Source organism: Mus pahari, chromosome X (genome assembly GCF_900095145.1).
Source record: "Mus pahari chromosome X, PAHARI_EIJ_v1.1, whole genome shotgun sequence".
NCBI lineage: Eukaryota > Metazoa > Chordata > Mammalia > Rodentia > Muridae > Mus > Mus pahari.
Window position 1 is genome coordinate 71,003,499 of NC_034613.1, and position 18,321 is coordinate 71,021,819.

At 34.7% G+C, this 18,321-nt stretch overlaps 1 protein-coding gene across 8 annotated transcripts in view; it reads left to right on the top strand.

Moving 5' to 3' along the window:
• Dmd (dystrophin) overlaps positions 1-18,321 on the top strand; it is a 2,621,826-nt gene that overhangs the window by 720,514 nt on the left and 1,882,991 nt on the right. The window lies entirely within an intron of this gene.

An 18,321-nucleotide genomic window follows, 5' to 3' on the forward strand; every position in this document is an offset into this window, starting at 1 on the left:
CTCTCTCTCTCTCTCTCTCTCTCTCTCTCTCTCTCTCTCTTCCTTCTTGCTGTACTCTCTTGAACTAACATATGGGTAGTCTTGAATTGTACTTAATTCTTTTCCCATCTTCTGTAATCCATTCTCAGGTGAGAAGACAATATATAGGAAACAGTTCAGTAGACAACGTATGTATTATTCCCCAAAGTAAGTGAATAGGCATCATATCTCTTCAGTTTAATTAAGTGGAGATGCTGGGGCTTGCTTAAATCAATGTCATAATTCTGTCTCTATTTTTAAAAACATTTATAAATATAAAATTAAGTGGGCTGAGTGAAAGCAGCCTTCCCTGTGGGAACACCTGCAAAGGTGTTTCATTTCTATTGTTGTCCCTCCTCCAGCTATGCCTGGCTATTGGAAGCCACTTCCTCTGGTGTTTTCCATATTTAGATTAACTGTGGGTGATTGGGGTGGTGGGAAGGAGAGAGATGTTTACATAAAAAAAAAAAAAAAAAAAAAAAAAACAAGAAAAAAAGAAAAAGTGCAGGTGTTAAGCCTAATCTATTCTTTCTACTTCTTTACTCAAACAAATCACAAAATCCTAATATTCTATTCATAGATAAGCATTTAAAGATTGATTGTTCTTGGAGAGTGTGCTTATGCATAGAGGGAAGCTTAAATGCCGGTGTGGTTGCATTTTCCTTAGTTTAACAGCAGGAAAAAAACTAGTGACTAGATCATTCCTTAATAACAATCCTGACAAGCATTTATTTATTTATTTATTTATTTATTTATTTATTTATTAGAGAGTTATGTGCAATACTGCCAACACCGATCCCTTCAGGTTAAAACAGGAGAAACCTGAAGAATTTTATTATTTTGGTGTCCACTATCTTCCTAGAGCCTGGTGCATAGAATCATTGTGAATGTCCCCAAATTGTCATTTTTTTAATTTATGAATTTAGAGATGCTATTTAGAATATCTAGATACTAAGGAAATTTGCACCAGTCCATCCAATCTGGATCATTCAAAGTGGAAACAAATTAAGAACTTGGTTCATTAACATAAGCTTTAGGCAACATAATACAAATAATACTTGTACAATGTGATAAGAATGTGAAAAGAATAATGAACCCCCCCCCAAAGAAAACTACACACAAGCCTCTGAGAAACTCAGATAATGGCACCAATAAGCAGAATGCAGTTAGTAAACGTCTAACCTTAATTTGCTTCTAGAAGCTTAATATCGTTCTCTTCTAAAATTTTTTTAGTGGTAAATCAGTAGTTTGTATAGCTGTGATCATTAGCATTGTTTGCTTCTTTAGTTTTCAAAGTCATTCACATCTGTGTTGGGATTCAGTTTTCCCTCCTTGATAATTCTCTTCCGTCTACCAACTCAGAAGTGGTAAAGTAAAAAAGGGAGATGGGAGAAGAGAACAACAGGGCTTTATGTATGATATTGAAATCTATTCATGCTTCTGTACAAAAAGGCTACAAATTGGAATGGCTGAAATTTTCTACCTCTCTTTTATGCTACATTCAAGGAATATCAATGAAATTTAAATGATACAGTTAAATTGAAAGTTTGAACAGGAACTCTATATTGAAAATATGACAAAAGAGACAGGCCAAATCGTATGAGGATGTTCAGAGTACTATATCTAATAATTTCTCTCTCTCTCTCTCTCTCTCTCTCTCTCTCTCTCTCTCCAGAAAAAAAAAACTTCCAAATTACCTGGAAGCCCACATTATGTTTCATTTTTTAGCCAGGTGGCAGAAATTTAGAGATTTATTTTTACAACTATATAATTCTCTTTTTGTAGTGTGCCATTTTATGTTTGTAGTCTGAGAGGTATGCAGGCATAATGGAAAGAATGAATACACTATATTCAGAGAAACTTACAATTACCATTTGTATAGCCATTAACAAATAACCAGTATTTTCTTAGCTAGAATTTTTTAGTCTATATGATGGTGTTGGGGAGAAGAATAACTTCTATGGAAGCAGCGCAGCCACTAATGTAAAGTTCATACTATATATGTAATTCTTATCATGAATAATTATACTATTGTGCCATCCATCAAAGCATATTGGGGTATGAATATTGATTAATAATTTTTTCTAAGATAATTATCTATAGTAATTCAGATTTTATGGTATTTTAAAGTAGTGCTATGAGCACTGCAATTTGTCAATAATACATGATTATGCTTACTCATATAGTGTAGACTTTCTTTTCTTGCTGCACTAACTTATTTCTAGAATTTATTTTAATCATTTTATAGATTCTATCGCGAACCTTAGCATCTATATAATGTGTTCATCTTCAATCACCCAATATTTCACCCTTTTTGGATAGCCTTATTATACAAATTATATATAATAGCAACTTTTAATTTGAAAGCAAATATCGAACATGCTTACTTTTCACATTAATTGATTTATTTAGTGGGTATTCATGTGCTCCTGTGGATTTTACAAAATAACTTGCAGGAGTCATTTGTTTTTCTTCTACCATATGGGTACCATGGATCAAACTTAGTTTATGAGTCTTGGCAACAAGCACCTTCTACCCACTGGGCGATCTCAGCAGCCCTGAATATGCTTATTTATTCCTAGGCTGCTCAGATACTAAATTTCTTTCCTGTATAGAGCATTTAAAAGTTTATATATACAAAAGCAGATGGTTTGAAAATGTCAATGCATAGCTAGTTGGGAAACAAAGTGACAAAAGTTACTCCTGAGTATTGAAATATCTAACCTGACTAAACTGGAGACAAACACTAAACAGAAATAAATACAATGTTATTAAGAGAAAATAAAAGTAAACTTTCACTAGTTGTGTTAATTACCTAGTTGCCTATTTATAGCAAATGTTTCCCTTCATATTCCTTGCAGAGAAACTTAACATTCTATGCATGAACTCAAACTTATTTCTCAATCCCTTTCATCTCCTCATAATGATGCCTGTGAGATTGATTATTGAAGGTTTGCACTAATGCAAAATGATGAGAAGCAACCTAAGTATAACTAGGAAAATAAGGATAAAAGTTTACTCATTACTTATTGCTTTCTCTGGCTGCATGCACTAATATTTGTCTTCTCTATCAAACCACCATTAAAAGTTTCAAATAACCTCCATGTTGTGTTATAATGTAAAATAAAAAGTAAAATTAATAGTTTTAATAATAGAAACATTAAGAAGACCAATATATGTTCATATTTTGATACCAGCTCTAACTCTCCCTAAATATGAATATTCCTAAATAGCTCACTGCCTATGGCAGTTTACACTAAAAACTTGTTGTATAGAAAAGTTACAAGAACAGTTTCGAATACATGCTTCTCCATGGGGCTATGTTGCTATAAACATACCCCTTATAAGACTAATGTCATTGATGACAAGTTAATTTAATTATTGATATTAAACCAAAAAAATTTATGCTAACAGTAATTTTTATAAAATAAGTACATTAAAGGGAAGCCTACTCCTGTTGCTATGGACCAAATATCATTTTTTATGGAGGAATTCCCATGTTCCATCAAGATTTATTTTCATGTATGTTTTACTAAATTAAATTTGCATTTTATTCTTTACCACATTTCCCATCACAGACACAGTCAGTGAATTTTAGCAAGAAACCCAACAAGGCTTACAAGTTTCTTGGTGCTAATGATATTTTTTTCTCATTAAGTCTGAGTCTAATGAAACCAAATAGAAGGTTCTGCTTGGATTCCTTGGTCACCCCTATCTGTGCTGTGGATTGTTATAATTGGCATGAATTGAAAGTTCTTATTATCATTGATAGTAGCCCAGAGACAATTCCAATTTAGGTTTAAATGGCCCAATGCAGACAAGGATAACTGAACAAACCAAAACAGCCTCCTGTGCTTATGGCAGGTAAATAGCAATTAAGTGTGAGAAATGACACCAATTTTTTTCTATGCAGTGTTAAGAGACATTTTGTTCCCTTGAGGTTGCAGATAGACTGGAATACAACCTTGCAAGGAGAAGGAAAATATATGACCATCTGCAAGTAAGATGAAAAACCATAGGAAATACATAAAATCATCTGTAGCGAAATATACCAAGTTCTATCACTTAAGTGTTGTGCTAATTAGAGCTTGGTCAAGTGTAGAATTCATTTTGAAGACTAAATCTGTTTTAAGGAAAGTGCAGGAGAACGGTAATTGTACTATAGGAAATAACTAGAAACAGTCAAATATAGTGTTCCAAAGTTCTCTGTCATGTCTTTTTCTCTTTGGGTCGTTTTTACTCAAATTGTAGAATAGGTTCAATAAGGTGTTCATAGGGGAAAAATGGGGATTTCTAGCATTCCTATATTCTTGTAATTCACAAATCATTTACATTTAGGGAGAGTATGAACCAAGCATATATATCAAGTCTGAATTCTCAAGTTAGTATGTATGCACATATGTACATGAATGCATGTACACACACATTGGCTTGTCTACACATTTTAATTTAATGTAGTCAATATAAACTATACTAAATTTCAATACAATTTTATTTCTATTATTTTATGATTTTTTTTTACTTTATTTACTAATAAAATAAATGGAAGTATATGTGGGAGTGGCTTTGGGTATGTGTAAGATGTAGGTAGGGCACACATGTAACAATGCACATGTGGAAGTCAGAGAATAACCATGCCAAGCTCCTGTCTGTAAGCACATCATAGTATAGTTGTGTCAAGCCTTGGTGTTCCCCCATGAGATGGATCTCAAGTTGGGCTGGTCATTGAACCACCTTTCCTTTTGTCTCTTCTCAATTTTTGTCCCTGCAGTTCTTTTAGACAGGAACAATTCTGGGTCAAAGTTTTTGACAGTGGGTTAGTAACCCTGTCCCTCTAAATGAGACCCTGCCTGTCTACTGGAGGTGGACTCTTCGAGTTCCCTTTCCCTGATGTTGGGCATTTTGGCTAAGGTTACCCCCGAGTCAGTCCTGAGAGTGGCTCACTTCCTGGCTCTCTGTTGCTTTTTAGAGCCCCCCACCACCACACACACACACACTCCCAATCCCCGAGGCTGCTTATTTCCATTCATTCTCTTGGCCCTCTGGGCTTCCTTTCTGTCTCTTCTCCCCATATCTGATCATGTTTCCTCTTTCTCCTTTCCCTCACCTCTCCCACCCAGGCTCCACCCTCCCTCCCTCTACCTCCCATGATTATTTTCTTCCCCCTTCTAAGTGGGATTGAAGTTGCCTCACTTGGGCATTACTGCTTGTTAGTATACAATAAAATAGACTTTCAGCCAAACATTATCAAGCAAAATGGGGAAGGACACTTCACATTCATCAAAGGAAAATTCCACCAAGAGGAAGTCTCAATTCTGAACATCTATACCCTAAACTCAAGAGCACCCACATTTGTAAAAGAAATGTTACTAAAGCTCAGAACATACATTGAACTTTACGCAATAATTGTATGAGATTTCAACACCACACTCTCACCAATGGACAAGTCATTGAAACAGAAACTCAACAGAGTTATGAACCAGATTCAAAGTTGACACATCTCAATCTTCTATACAGGTCAAGTGGTAATTTTGAACCTGTGGTGCCTCATACTAGATTTTACACTTTCACTATCAAATATATTTCATACATTTAATCAAAAAACAAAAGATGCCATGAGAGAATTTGAACTAGAAAAATAGTTTATATATTCTTTCATAACTTATGAAAAAAAGATAGTTTTCTATTTGGAGGGGGACATACACAGTAATATATTTACATAAAATTTGTTTTAAAATCCTCAGAAACCTCTAGTTTTCAGTTTAAATGACTAATGTGTATCTAATTAATATTGCAATGGAGGTAAAATAAGGGAGAAAGCAAAGAAAACATGAAAGTCCCAATCTTATGGCTGTGTCACCAATATCAAGGTTTTTTGGTTTTCTCTAGGTTTAAATTCGGGTAATAGTTTATCTTGAAAATTCACTGACATCAGCATTTTATGAAGCTCTTTGATCTATAATGCAGAGAATTTTTTCTGCTTTATCTTGCATCATACTGGCTCTAACTCACTTTATTTTTACTTTGACTCCACAGTTCAGTTACTCAGTAGTAAAAGATCACCATACAGACTATTTTTTATCCCTAAAGAACATTCTTTTCTACAATTTTTATGTCTTAATCAATGAATAGTTCTCTAAATTTAGCACACAAGTTAACACACACTTCTTTTTCCTTTCATATTACTTTACTGATCAATAATGTTCTTTTCTCAAGTATTGGTTCTTTTTACTGATCTTTGCTGAACTGGTTATTTTCAGCCCCTTTCCCATTGTATTTTAAAGTTCCCTTTTCTTCCGTGTGTGAATTCAATGTGCCTATGCAGAAAGATGTGATTTGTTTTGTGTATGGAATGGGCACTTTTTAGATGCTGTTAGAATGATCAATTTTATATTTGAGTGATCCTTTCATTGTATTGGTTCCTTTAAGTAAACAAAAATGTATGAGTGACTAGAGCATACAAAGTTTGAACCAGTCATTTAAATCTTGTTGATTCAATTACTCTACTGCAGTGTGTCAATATCTACTATTAAGGGATGTCATATAAAAAAGGTTTGCTATTTTCAGAACACATTGCAATAAAATTGGTTATAAGAATCTACATCTATGTATTCTGCCACATAAGAGTCTTAATATAGAAATGCCCAATCTTTGATGGTTGAAGAACAATTCCAGAGAGAAGAAACGAAAACCTACTATTTATTGTGACTTAGTCTTAGCTTTTTCTGTTATCACTTTAGATTGTATACCCATTTCTTTTTTCCAACTCAAGTTATTGGGTGTTGATCTATGAGAAGAAAAACACATTGGGAAGAGAGACAAAGAACAAAATGTCACTGAACCAGCACTGAAAAAATAAAACACAACAAAATAAAACTCAAAGGGGTGACATACTATTAAATAAAATTCTCTTTATAAAAGGTGAAAAATGGATCATTGATATTATAAAATCCAGCATAAGTGCATTATTTTGCATCCAGTATTTTTTAAGCCACAGAATCCAATTATCAAAATATGCACTTACATTTTGGTTTTACTTTTGAAAGTTTCATTCCATAAAGTATAAAGCCCCCAAATCACAAGATAATAATAATAATTAATAATAATGTGTTTTCTATATGTTTTGTTTAGGTATATCTAGGCTGTCAAAATAACCGTGCATTTAATCATCACAATGATTATACCAATTTTATAGATAAGGAAATAAAAAATAGAAAACTCCTAAATAAGTCAAACACATTTAACTAAGAACTTCCAAGGGTAGAATTTGTATCCAGGTAGTAGGACTTCAAGTTACATAGGCCCAGCAAGGAAGTTGTACTGTCCTCTTTGAATAAAGGCTAGAAAAATAAAGCCCAGATGATACATATGATTGTATGGAAATATGGAGATATTGTGGTTACCTAAAATCCTTTTTGTATTCATTGCATGATTTTAAATTCAAGATAATTAAGTGATTAACTGAAACCCATAGAGATATTGTTTAAGTCAGGCTTCAGTAGAAATATCAATTTGTTACTCACAGCAAAGCTCAGTCAATATTCTTATAGCAGAGCAATGGTCTAAAGCCATGTAAACTGTTTCACATATTATCCCACTGTAACTCAAGAAAAACAATGTTTTATAATCTGTTTAGGAAACACAGTAACTTTAAAGTTGGAAAATTCTGATGCCTTTAGTTTATAGATAGTATACATTCTTTTTTTTTTGAGACAGGCTTTCTCTGAATAGTATACATTCTTAAGATTTTATTTTAATCAATGTATTCTATAAGCAAAAAGTAATGTTTATAGAGTACTTTAATACATTCAACCATATATATGAAAACACAATATTCTATTCATATGTGTAGAAACTTTATACTTAGATACTCATACACACAAACATATATATATATATATATAGAAACATAAAACATGCACATGTGAACATGTATGCAGATATAGATATTCAAACTTTATGTTAACTGTAGAGAAAACAACTTGCTAATTTGTCTTGAGATATTTTATAGTAATGATGCTTTAGAATCATATTTATGATTTATAGATATAAACATAGGTACAACTTTAGTTTGGGAAGGTTCATTCAAAACTTAACTCTTGTAGTTGTCATATGTGATAGAGAGGTCCAGATTCTCACTGTGATTTCTCCATATGTTTTTCTGCAGTTGCTTCTACATACAAACAATTAAATTTGTTTAGGAGCTTTTAACTCTTCATGGTTTTACTATTCATCACAGGGACTCACACATACAAGGAGTTAGGGCCATTAAAATGTTAGCTGACTACAGGCTATGATAAATTGAAATTTATTTATGATATTTTTTTCTATCAATATATAAATAGCATGTATCTTTTTACCACAGAGGGATGTATCCTCAACAAATATTATAAAAGAAACAAATTTCTTTCTATTCAATTTTATAATATTCTTGATAAAAATGTAAAGCAGTTTATAAATCTTAAAAGAAACTGCCATTAGCCACTTGTTGTCAGTAGTATTAAGTTATGGTGAATAAAAATTATGTGGCTTTGGGCTTTTTTTTTTTTTGATCCAATGCTTGGATCTTCTGTTGTCTTTGGAACCTGACTAGTTCTCACAAGTTTCTTTATATGAGTACAATGTAGTTATCTGCTGACTTTTAGACACACAAAAAGAGGGCATGGGATTACATTACAGATGGTTGTAATCCACCATATGGTTGCTGGGAATTGAACTCAGAACCTCTGGAAGAGTAGTCAGTGATCTTAACCACTGAGCCATTTTTCCAGCCCCATCTCTTGGAAGGAGGGAGGGCAGCAAGTCCTGACACTATTACTGATGCTATGATGTACTTACAGTCGGGAGCCTAGCATGGCTGTCCTCTTAGGTGCTCTACCAGTAGCTGACTGAGACAGATACATCTACATAAACCCAACCATTGAACTGAAGTTGGCGACCCTTGTGGTTGAATTAGCATAATGATTGAAGAATCTGAATGGGAGGGCAACCCTATAGGAACACCAGCAGTCTCAACTATCCTGGACTCCAGAGAGCTCCCAGAAACTGAGTCACCAACCAGGCAGCTTACAGGGGCTGGCCTGAGGCCCCTGGCACATATATAGCAGAGGACTGCCTGGTCTGGCCTCAGCAGGAGAGGCCTAATCCTGGAGAAACTTGAGGCCCCAGGGAGTGGGGAGCACCCTCTCAGAGGCATGGGTAAAAAGGAATGGGATGAGGAACTGTGGCAGGGGGAACTGAGGGGAGTGGACAACTGGAATGTAAAACTATAAACACCCCCACCCCAAAAAGTCTTATCCTTTGATTAGCCCTCAGGAGTTTCTTTATATTCTTGGTAATGATTTTTTGAACTCTGTCCTCAATATCTAAGTCTAATGTTCTTTTTCTGGCTGCAAAACCTCCTGTTTGTGCTGGAAAAATGTTTTGCTTTATTCTATTTATACTTTTTGGCTTGATCTTTCATAAACACTGGCTCAGGACTTCCATATTTGGTGAAGCGAGAATGAATGATTACTTGTGAGTATATTTCTGCTTTAAGTGTTTTCAGTTTTTGATACAAGATTTAAATGAGCAGTCTCAGTACTGGCTTTTGCTGTTATAATCCACTGTATTTCCTTAAGACTTGCATGTTGTTCAATTGTTTTCTAAATTGAATTTTGTCTGTGCTAATACTTGTCTGTGTATAAGAAAACTGCCTGCTTTATTGTTCAAGTCGTGAATGCCGGGTACAGAAAAAAAAAAAATCAAGGTAGGCTATAATATACACATTCAAAGACAGTATTTCTTTTAGGAAATTTCAAATAGAGTACCTACAGAATCATTAATTTATTTTAAATTAAGTAATGAAATATGACTCTCCTTTTCCTAAAGGAAGAAGCTATGCACAGTCTTCTTTATTTGCTTTGATTAATATAGAAATATTTCCTATTTATCTGCTATGTTAATCAGGCTGCTCTTTAAAAATTCTTTTTTTTTTACTTTTAGATGAATATCAAATTGTATGATTCTTTATGCCTATTTCAACTCTGTGTGTCTCTTCATTTGGGAAAAGAGCCTACTTGAACTTTAATCTCCCACTGCTCAAAATAGAAAGAGCCAGAAGGAATAAAAAGTCTTCATTATTCTTAAGCTTTGGCTCAGAGCCAGCTGTGGTAGTACATGCCTAATATTCCAGCCCTCTGGCAGCTGATGCACTGACATAGAACTGCAAGTTCCAGCCTGCATTGCACAGAGAGTATAGGATTAGATCAGACTACTTACAAAGACCCTGTCTGTAAAAAGTCCTTCCTCTAAACAGACATACTATCATGCTGAGTATACAGACGGCAGCCATATGACTAAGGAGACTTCAGTGAATCAGGAGGTCCACACACAGGTAGACTAGACCAAAGATGGTAGGGAAGTCATATTATGAGAAAATAATGCAATCTATCAAGTTGTTTACAAACTTCATGTGAAAATACATGTATAGTTAAGAGTAGCAATCTGCACGTATTCTTAACTCACAAGTAATCTTTCCTTCCTACTACACTGCTTGCTTTATAAAGAATACCAAACCCAATCAAACCAAAAGGAGAATTACTTTGGTTATTCCTTGATGTTGCTAAAGAAATTAGGTTGAAGCTGCATTTCTAGTACATAATTAAGGTCTAGTACTCATGTGGGTTTAATTTGGATTATTTAAAACGCATTAGCAAACGGGGGCAGATGGTATACTCCTTGTGAGTCTGTAAAGCCTGTAATCCCAGCATTAGTACTATATTGGTAAAGCCTCTGTTAAAAATAAATAAATAAAAAAGTTTAATGAAACAAATAGTGGCTTAACTAGTCTTTTGGGAAATGGTTCCCAAAGGATAAGGAAAAACTAGAGAAAATGAGTCAGGGAAAGGAAAATAAACAAGAAACTTTTCGTTCAGTTATTCTGGGGTTCAGTATCCTACTAACACCTGTTCCATTGGGGCTTTGTATTGAGGTCTGTTTCTTACTGAGAGTAGTTCCTGCAAGAAATCATTTTTTTTAAATCATTTCTGAATTGCACAGAAAACTATTTTACTAAATTTGCCTAAGACTAGAGATAGCCCAGTGCAAAGAAAAAGAGGTGTGAATGGTGGTGTTGAGAAATTTCATTACATTTCGAAGTGAACACAGGGAGAGGAGACACAAAGCATTACTCATGACTGTTTCTTGACTCCTACTCCATAGTGGTAGCTGACTAAATGGATCCTATGTGTTTTTTTCTTGTTTTGTTCTCTATTATAATTTTGTTGAGACAGAGTGTTACTATGTGACCAAGTCTGCCCTGCTATGACTTCAAAGATGTCATAATCCTCCTGCCTCTGCCTCTCAGGTATTGAGATTAGAGGTGTGAAGCACTGCATATGACATATCCTATCGTTTTCTTTGTGTGTGTGTGTGTGTGTGTGTGTGTGTGTTTATTTTTCTTTAATAAAGCCCAAAGGGACCTATGTTAGATGACTAGTTATATGACTCTAAAGCATATCATGAACATAGCATTGATAAATGAATGTTGTGTACGAGTTGCTAATTATTTTCTTTGTTTATGATGAATGAACTTTCAATCCAATAAACATTTATACCACAGAAAAATTGGATAAGCAATCTGTGTGCCAAAGAAGACAATTTCTCCAGGCCTGTGCATTATTTAGTTGTTGGAGTTCATTGTATATAGTCGAGGCCTCATGGGCTTTCCCTTCTAAGGTTGTGTAATTTAAACTACTATATCATGTTGTCTTTCGTTCTTTCAGTCAGTAAGATTTAATTGCTGCATATGTATAAATGATGCAAAACGAAAGTACCAAATTCATTAATGTAGCTGCCACCTATATATTTTCTTGACTCTTAGAAACTAATTAAGCTTATAAAAGACAATGGGAATTTATGATATATCTGAAAGCAGACATTTTAAGGCCTCTGTCTTCATTTTCCTCCCCTAGATACTTTAGTATTACTGTTCAAAACCAGTATGACACATTCATTTTTCATAATTCTGTATGACTGTTATGATTACCATAATGCAAATCGAAAAAAATGAGAGCCAGAGAATTTAAGGTCAATGTGCCATCAAAGCAGTTGCCATTCTCAGAAATTTGAAGCTGGGCTCCTTAGTCCACATTGGATCTCGTCCACTGGATTTTAAAGAAACAAGAATGAACTTTTATATCATCTACTGCAGGACAATTTTTCCCAATTTAGTATTTTTCTCATATCTTTAGACTATTAATCCATTTTCTACTCAAGTGTGACACTGTGACCTTACTGTTTTTATGTCTTGTTTCATAGAAATATCTGTAATTATATATAAATTTTCTGTGAATCTTGTACCAAATTACATCTATATCTATATAGTGATTTTATGGACAAGAAATTGTAATTAAAAGCTCTGTCCAGTTCTTTAATTTGCTAATGCAACATTTTATGATTCAGAAATAGGAGGTGAGCAGGACTATTTATCAACATGATCTGACTTAACTATTCACTTTGTTTTCTGGGTCTATCAATTCTCTATAAAACAACAAACAACTGACCTACATGAGAGAAAAAAAGGAACAAAGAGTCAAAAAGTTAGAAACACAATTTATAGCATTTTAAATTGTGTTAGGAGACTGGACAGTTATAAAATGCAAAATGAACAATAGTTTTGGCATATCAAATACTATAATTTTCCCAGAAAATTCAAGACAAATTGTTTAGAAGACATATTCACGATCTTATGTTTTTCTGCTTAATAGGAATGAGAGTAGAAATTCTTTAGTCACAAGATCTTATTTCGGAAGGTAACAGTTTCACAAATCATGGCTACTTAGTATTAAAGGAAATGCACTGATAATGAAAAGGGTAGTTATATAAGTAACTGTAGCAAAAAGGATACAATGGGAAGAAAGCCTGGAACTTCACAGATAATATGATTCAATTGCATCATTGAATAAGTATTTGATTCATTAAATAAACCCTTGATATGGGCATATTTGTTCTTGAACATATTATATTAAATGGCAGGAGTAAAAAAAAATACATTACTGTTCTCCACTCTTGGTATGGTTACATTTAGAGGTTTGAATGATTTGGGAAAGACAAATGAAAAGAATAGGGAGCTAGGAGTTTATATGTGGTGTGTGTGTGTGTGTGTGTGTGTGTAGACAATTAAAATTTTTGTTTATAAAACACATGTAATATGTAAATTAGAAAAAAATATGTTTATAATAATAGTGTTGACTCATGAATTACACCAGGGAGCAAAGAGTAAATGAATAATCCCTCCAATTTAAAATATATTCTAATAGCGAAAGTCATAGACCAGCTGTGTTTTTTCTTAAAAAGTTGTTGTCACTTGGGTTGTATGCAGGTCATATGACATAGTCTACAGTTTATGTGGAAAAGGCTGGGATAAGGACTCAAAGCACCGAGGATAATACTATTAGAGGATTCATTATTTCAATATTCTTTCAGACAATACATCCTGGCAGCAGCTTTACCTGCTTCTATTCTTCCCAGTTCCCCCAACCTGTCCTCTCTCCCAGATTCACTCTCTTTTCCCAACTCCCCCTAAAGAAAGAACAGGTCTCCCAGGAACATCAGTCAAATATGCCATGAAATAGAGTCAATAAGATCAGGCACAAACCTTCATATCAAGGCTGAGGGAGGAAACATATCCCAAGAGCAAGCAAAAGAGTTAGAGGCTCCCACATTGCCACTGCTAGCTGTCCCACAAAAACACCCAGACAACAACAGTAACCTATATGCAGAGGACCTACCTCAGAAACATGCGGACTCTATGACTGTTGCTTCACTCTCTGTGAGGCCCCATGAGCATTGTTCAGTTTATTCCACAGGTCATGCTCTCCCAGTTTCCTTGACAGTCTGGGTCCTAAAATCTTCCTCTTGCTCTTCCTTGGGGTTCTCTGAGATCCAAGAACAGGGACCTGATGGATACCTGAGATTCTCTCTCTCTCTCTCTCTCTCTCTCTCTCTCTCTCTCTCTCTCTCTCTCTCTCTCTCTCTCTCTCTCTCTCTCTCTCTCTCTCTCTCTCTCTCTTTCTCCCTGATGTTTGGCTGTGGGTCTCTGTATCTACTTCCATCAGCTTCTAGTGGAAGTCTCTCTGATGACATCTGGGCTAAGCCCTGATCTGTCAGTATAGCTGAACATCATTAGAAATATTTTTTTCCAATTTTGTTTTGTTCCACCCTAGGTCTCTGGGCTATCCAGACTCAGTCATCCAGGGAGTGTCAGGCATAGGCTCCATTTGTGGCATGGACCTCAAATTAGACCAGCCATTGGTTGGCTACTCGCATGTGTTCTGTGCCACTATAGCCTCAGCATACTTTGTAGATTGGACAGATTGTAGGTTGAAGATTTTGTGGCTGAGTTGATGTCCCAGTCCCACCACTAGAAGCCTTGCCTGGTTTCAGAAGATGGATTGTTCAAGCTTTATATTCTCTATTACTAGGTCTCCCTGTAAGGATTATCCTTACAGTTTCCAGAGAGTTTCATCAAATCACTCCCCAAATATCCTCCAGTATCAAGTATCTTCCAGCTCTACCTGTTTCTTCCATACTCTCTCTCCTCTACATAATTTCTCTTATTTCTCATCCCTTCCTTCCATCTCCCCAGTCCACCCACATAATCCATTTTATTTCCTCTTCCCAGAGAGATCCATGCACCCCCGCAACCAGAGCTCTCATTGTTACTTAGCCTCTCTGTGTCTTTTAATTGCAGCACAATTATTATTTAAGTGGCAGCTTAAGTGGCAGTTAACATCCACTTAGAAGTGAGTACACACACCATGTTTGTCTTTCTGGGTCTGCTTTACCTCACTAAGGAGAGCTTTTCTTTCTAGTTCGATTCATTTGCCTATAAATTTTGTGATATTATTCCTTTTTCAGCTAAGTAATACTCCACTGCGTAAATGCACCACATTTTCCTTATAAATTCTTTAGTTAAAGGACAACTATATTGATCCCAGTTCCTGGATAATATCACTTCACTCACTATTAATATAGTTAAGCAAATATCCTTGTTGTAGAATGGAACATCTTTTGGGTGTATGCCTAAGAGTATAGAGCTGGATCTTGAAGTAGATCGATTGCCAGTTTTTAGAGGAACTGCCATATTGATTTCCATAGTGCCTGCATATATTTGCTCTCCCACCTGCAATGTGGGAGTGATCCTCCTGTTCTACATCCTCACCAACATGAGCTGTCACTTGTATTATTCACCATACCATTCTGAGAGGTATAAGATGTAACCTCGAAGTAGTTTTGATTGGTATTTCCCAGATATCTAAGGATGTTGCACATTTCTTTAAGTGTGTCTCCTTCAATTGAGATTCCTCAATTAAGAATTCTGTTTAGATTTGTACCCCATTTTTAAATTAATTATTTGTTTTGTTGATGATTAATTTCTTGAGCTCTTTATATATTTTGGTATTAGCCTATTAGCTAATTCCCAAATATAATATTTTAACCTGAATATGTTATGTAGCTATGTTGCAGTATCTGAAGAGTACATTATTCAGTAGATACTGAAGAACATTGTTTAGTAAAATTTGAAATCCATTGAAACTGTTTCCAAATTCCATTCATAAAATAAAATGAATGTGAATGGCCTTTAACAAAAAGAATGAAACTGAACTTTTCAAGTTATTATTCTAATATGTGATTATAACACAACCCTGTATAGTTTAAACTCAGGAGACTTTTAATTGCAAAATTATATGTACATATGTATACCTTTCTATATTATATTTTAAAGTTTTATTCTGTTTTAAAATTTTAACACATTAAAACTACATTAATTTATTTTCAAGTGGATCTGTAAGTCAGAAATCCAAACTGGGTCTGTGTGAACTAAGATCAAGGTGTACTATAGATACTCTGAAGGAGAATCTTTTTCTTTCTTCTAGTTTGTAGATACTGCTTACATTTCTAATCTCAGAGTTCCTCCTAGATTTTCAAAACAAGCAGAACACAGCCATGTTATTCCCATGATTCCATTCCTGTTCCAGGTTGTTGGGCTGAGTTTTCTTTTTAAGGGCCCTTGTGGATATATGGGCCTCACAGGATAATTCAAAATAATCTTCCTATAGAAAGTTGGTTGATTAGCAAGTCTAATTCCATCCATCACCAAAATTCCCCCTTGTCATGTAACACAATTTATTCACAGATGTTAGGGATTAGAAAGCAGACATCTTTTGGAGAGGACCATTCTTCTGTTTACCACAGGTTAATAGAATTAATATCTGGGTAAAGAGAAAAATGAGAAGAAACATGAAAAGTAAATATGAACTTTATTGTCTTAAATAACTATATTCAGTATCACCTGTAAAATATTATATGCTAAATGTTCAAAATGTAGTTCTGATCTGGACAGCTACTGTCTTGGAAACGAGAAGGGACATAATGCTATTATGAACAAATCTTATAGGGTAATGATAAGTGAAAAAATGCATTGCATTGATTGCAGCGTGAATGGCAAATGAGGGACCTCTTTGACACTGGCAATTTTTTCTGTTCTTTGTGTGCACACTTAATTATTTTAGGCCTCCTCATTATAAACTGACCACCAATGTCACATTATGCCCTGGAAAACTAAAACCCTAAGATCAAAGGCTATTACTCAGGTTTAATGGAAAGTGTTTTTTATACCATTTTTCATTCTAACCTCTTTGACTTGACATTGCTATTTGGTAGGATTAATAACATGGCAAATCCATTTCTAAATATGTTCTGAGTTTGGAGCCTTCTATTATACTGATTTCAAACATTACATAGCTCTTATCTAATATTTAGCATTTCTATAGTTCTTATCTCTTTATTTCCCCTTCATCTTTAGTAAAAAGTATAGAATACTTTGTAACATTAATAGCTCTTCCCTGTAACTTCAAATCCGTTTTTGAATGAAATAAAATTGCACCTCTTTGTTTTTCTTCACTATGTATGTTTCTGAACCGTTATTTTTTAATAGTCCCACTTATGCTTAACTTTTATATTGTTTCACATAAATGATGAGGATTTTAAATTAATATGTTAACCAACAAACATGAAAATACATTTATTCTCTAGCAAAAACAAAGTAAATAGAAAAATGTGTGGCAGTAGGAGGAAGACACAAGAGAAGGTAATAGGAGATAGACCACAATGTATCACATGTATAAAAATATTAGAAAGAAACTGATTAGTTTCTGTAACATTAAGCAATTAAATTGTTCCAAATACATTTAAAATGAGTAACAGAACACATGGCTACTCAGAATTTTTCTTGGTACACAGATTATATCTCATTGCTTTACATAGTGGGGATAATCTTGGTCCAAGAACTGTTCATTTTCTCCATGATTTTAGTGACTTTCTTAGTCAGAATTCTATTATTGTGAAGAGACATCATGACCATGGCAGCTCTTCTAAAGGAAAACATTTAACTGGAGCTTGTGAAGAGACTTAGAGTTTTAGTCAAATGTCATCGTGGCAGGAAACATGACAGCATGCATGAAGATATGGTACTAGAATAGTAGAGGAGAGTTCTATATCCTAATCCTCAGAAAGCAGAACAAGAGAGCTACAGGGCCTGGATTGGGCTTCTAAACCCTTAAAACCCACTCTGAGTGGACACTTGCCCCAGTAGACCCATACCTACTCTACACATCCAAATCCTTCATAATAGTGATAATCACTGGTGACTAATCATTCAAATCTATTAGCCTATGAAGGCCATTCTCATCCAAATGACCATGTTCTACTCCCTGGCTCCAATGGGCATATAGCCAAACACAATGCAAAATGCATTTAGTCTAAAGTTAAAAGTCCTCATAGACTATAACATTTAACACTACTCAAAAGTTCAAAAATCAAAGTCTTTTCTGAGACTCAAGGCAACCCCTTAACTGTAACTTATGTAAAATCAAAATCAGATAGCATAATTCCAACATAGAGTGGTACAGAATAGACATTACTATTACAAAAGGGAGGAACAGGAGAATAGTAAGGAAATTCTAGATCAAGATGAGACCAGAAACCAGCAGGACAAAGTCCAAATTCTGCATCTTGATGTCCAATGTCAAATCACTTTTAAGATATCCAACTACTTTTCAGCTTTGTTGACTGCAACTCTGTCTGTCTGTCTGTCTGTCTATCTGTCTCTGTCTGTCTCTCTGTCTCTCTGTCTCTCTCTGTCTCTGTCTCTGTCTCTCTCTGTCTCTGTCTCTCTCTCTGTCTCTCTGTCTCTCTCTGTCTCTGTCTCTGTCTGTCTCTCTGTCTCTCTCTCTGTCTGTCTCTGTCTCTGTCTCTGTC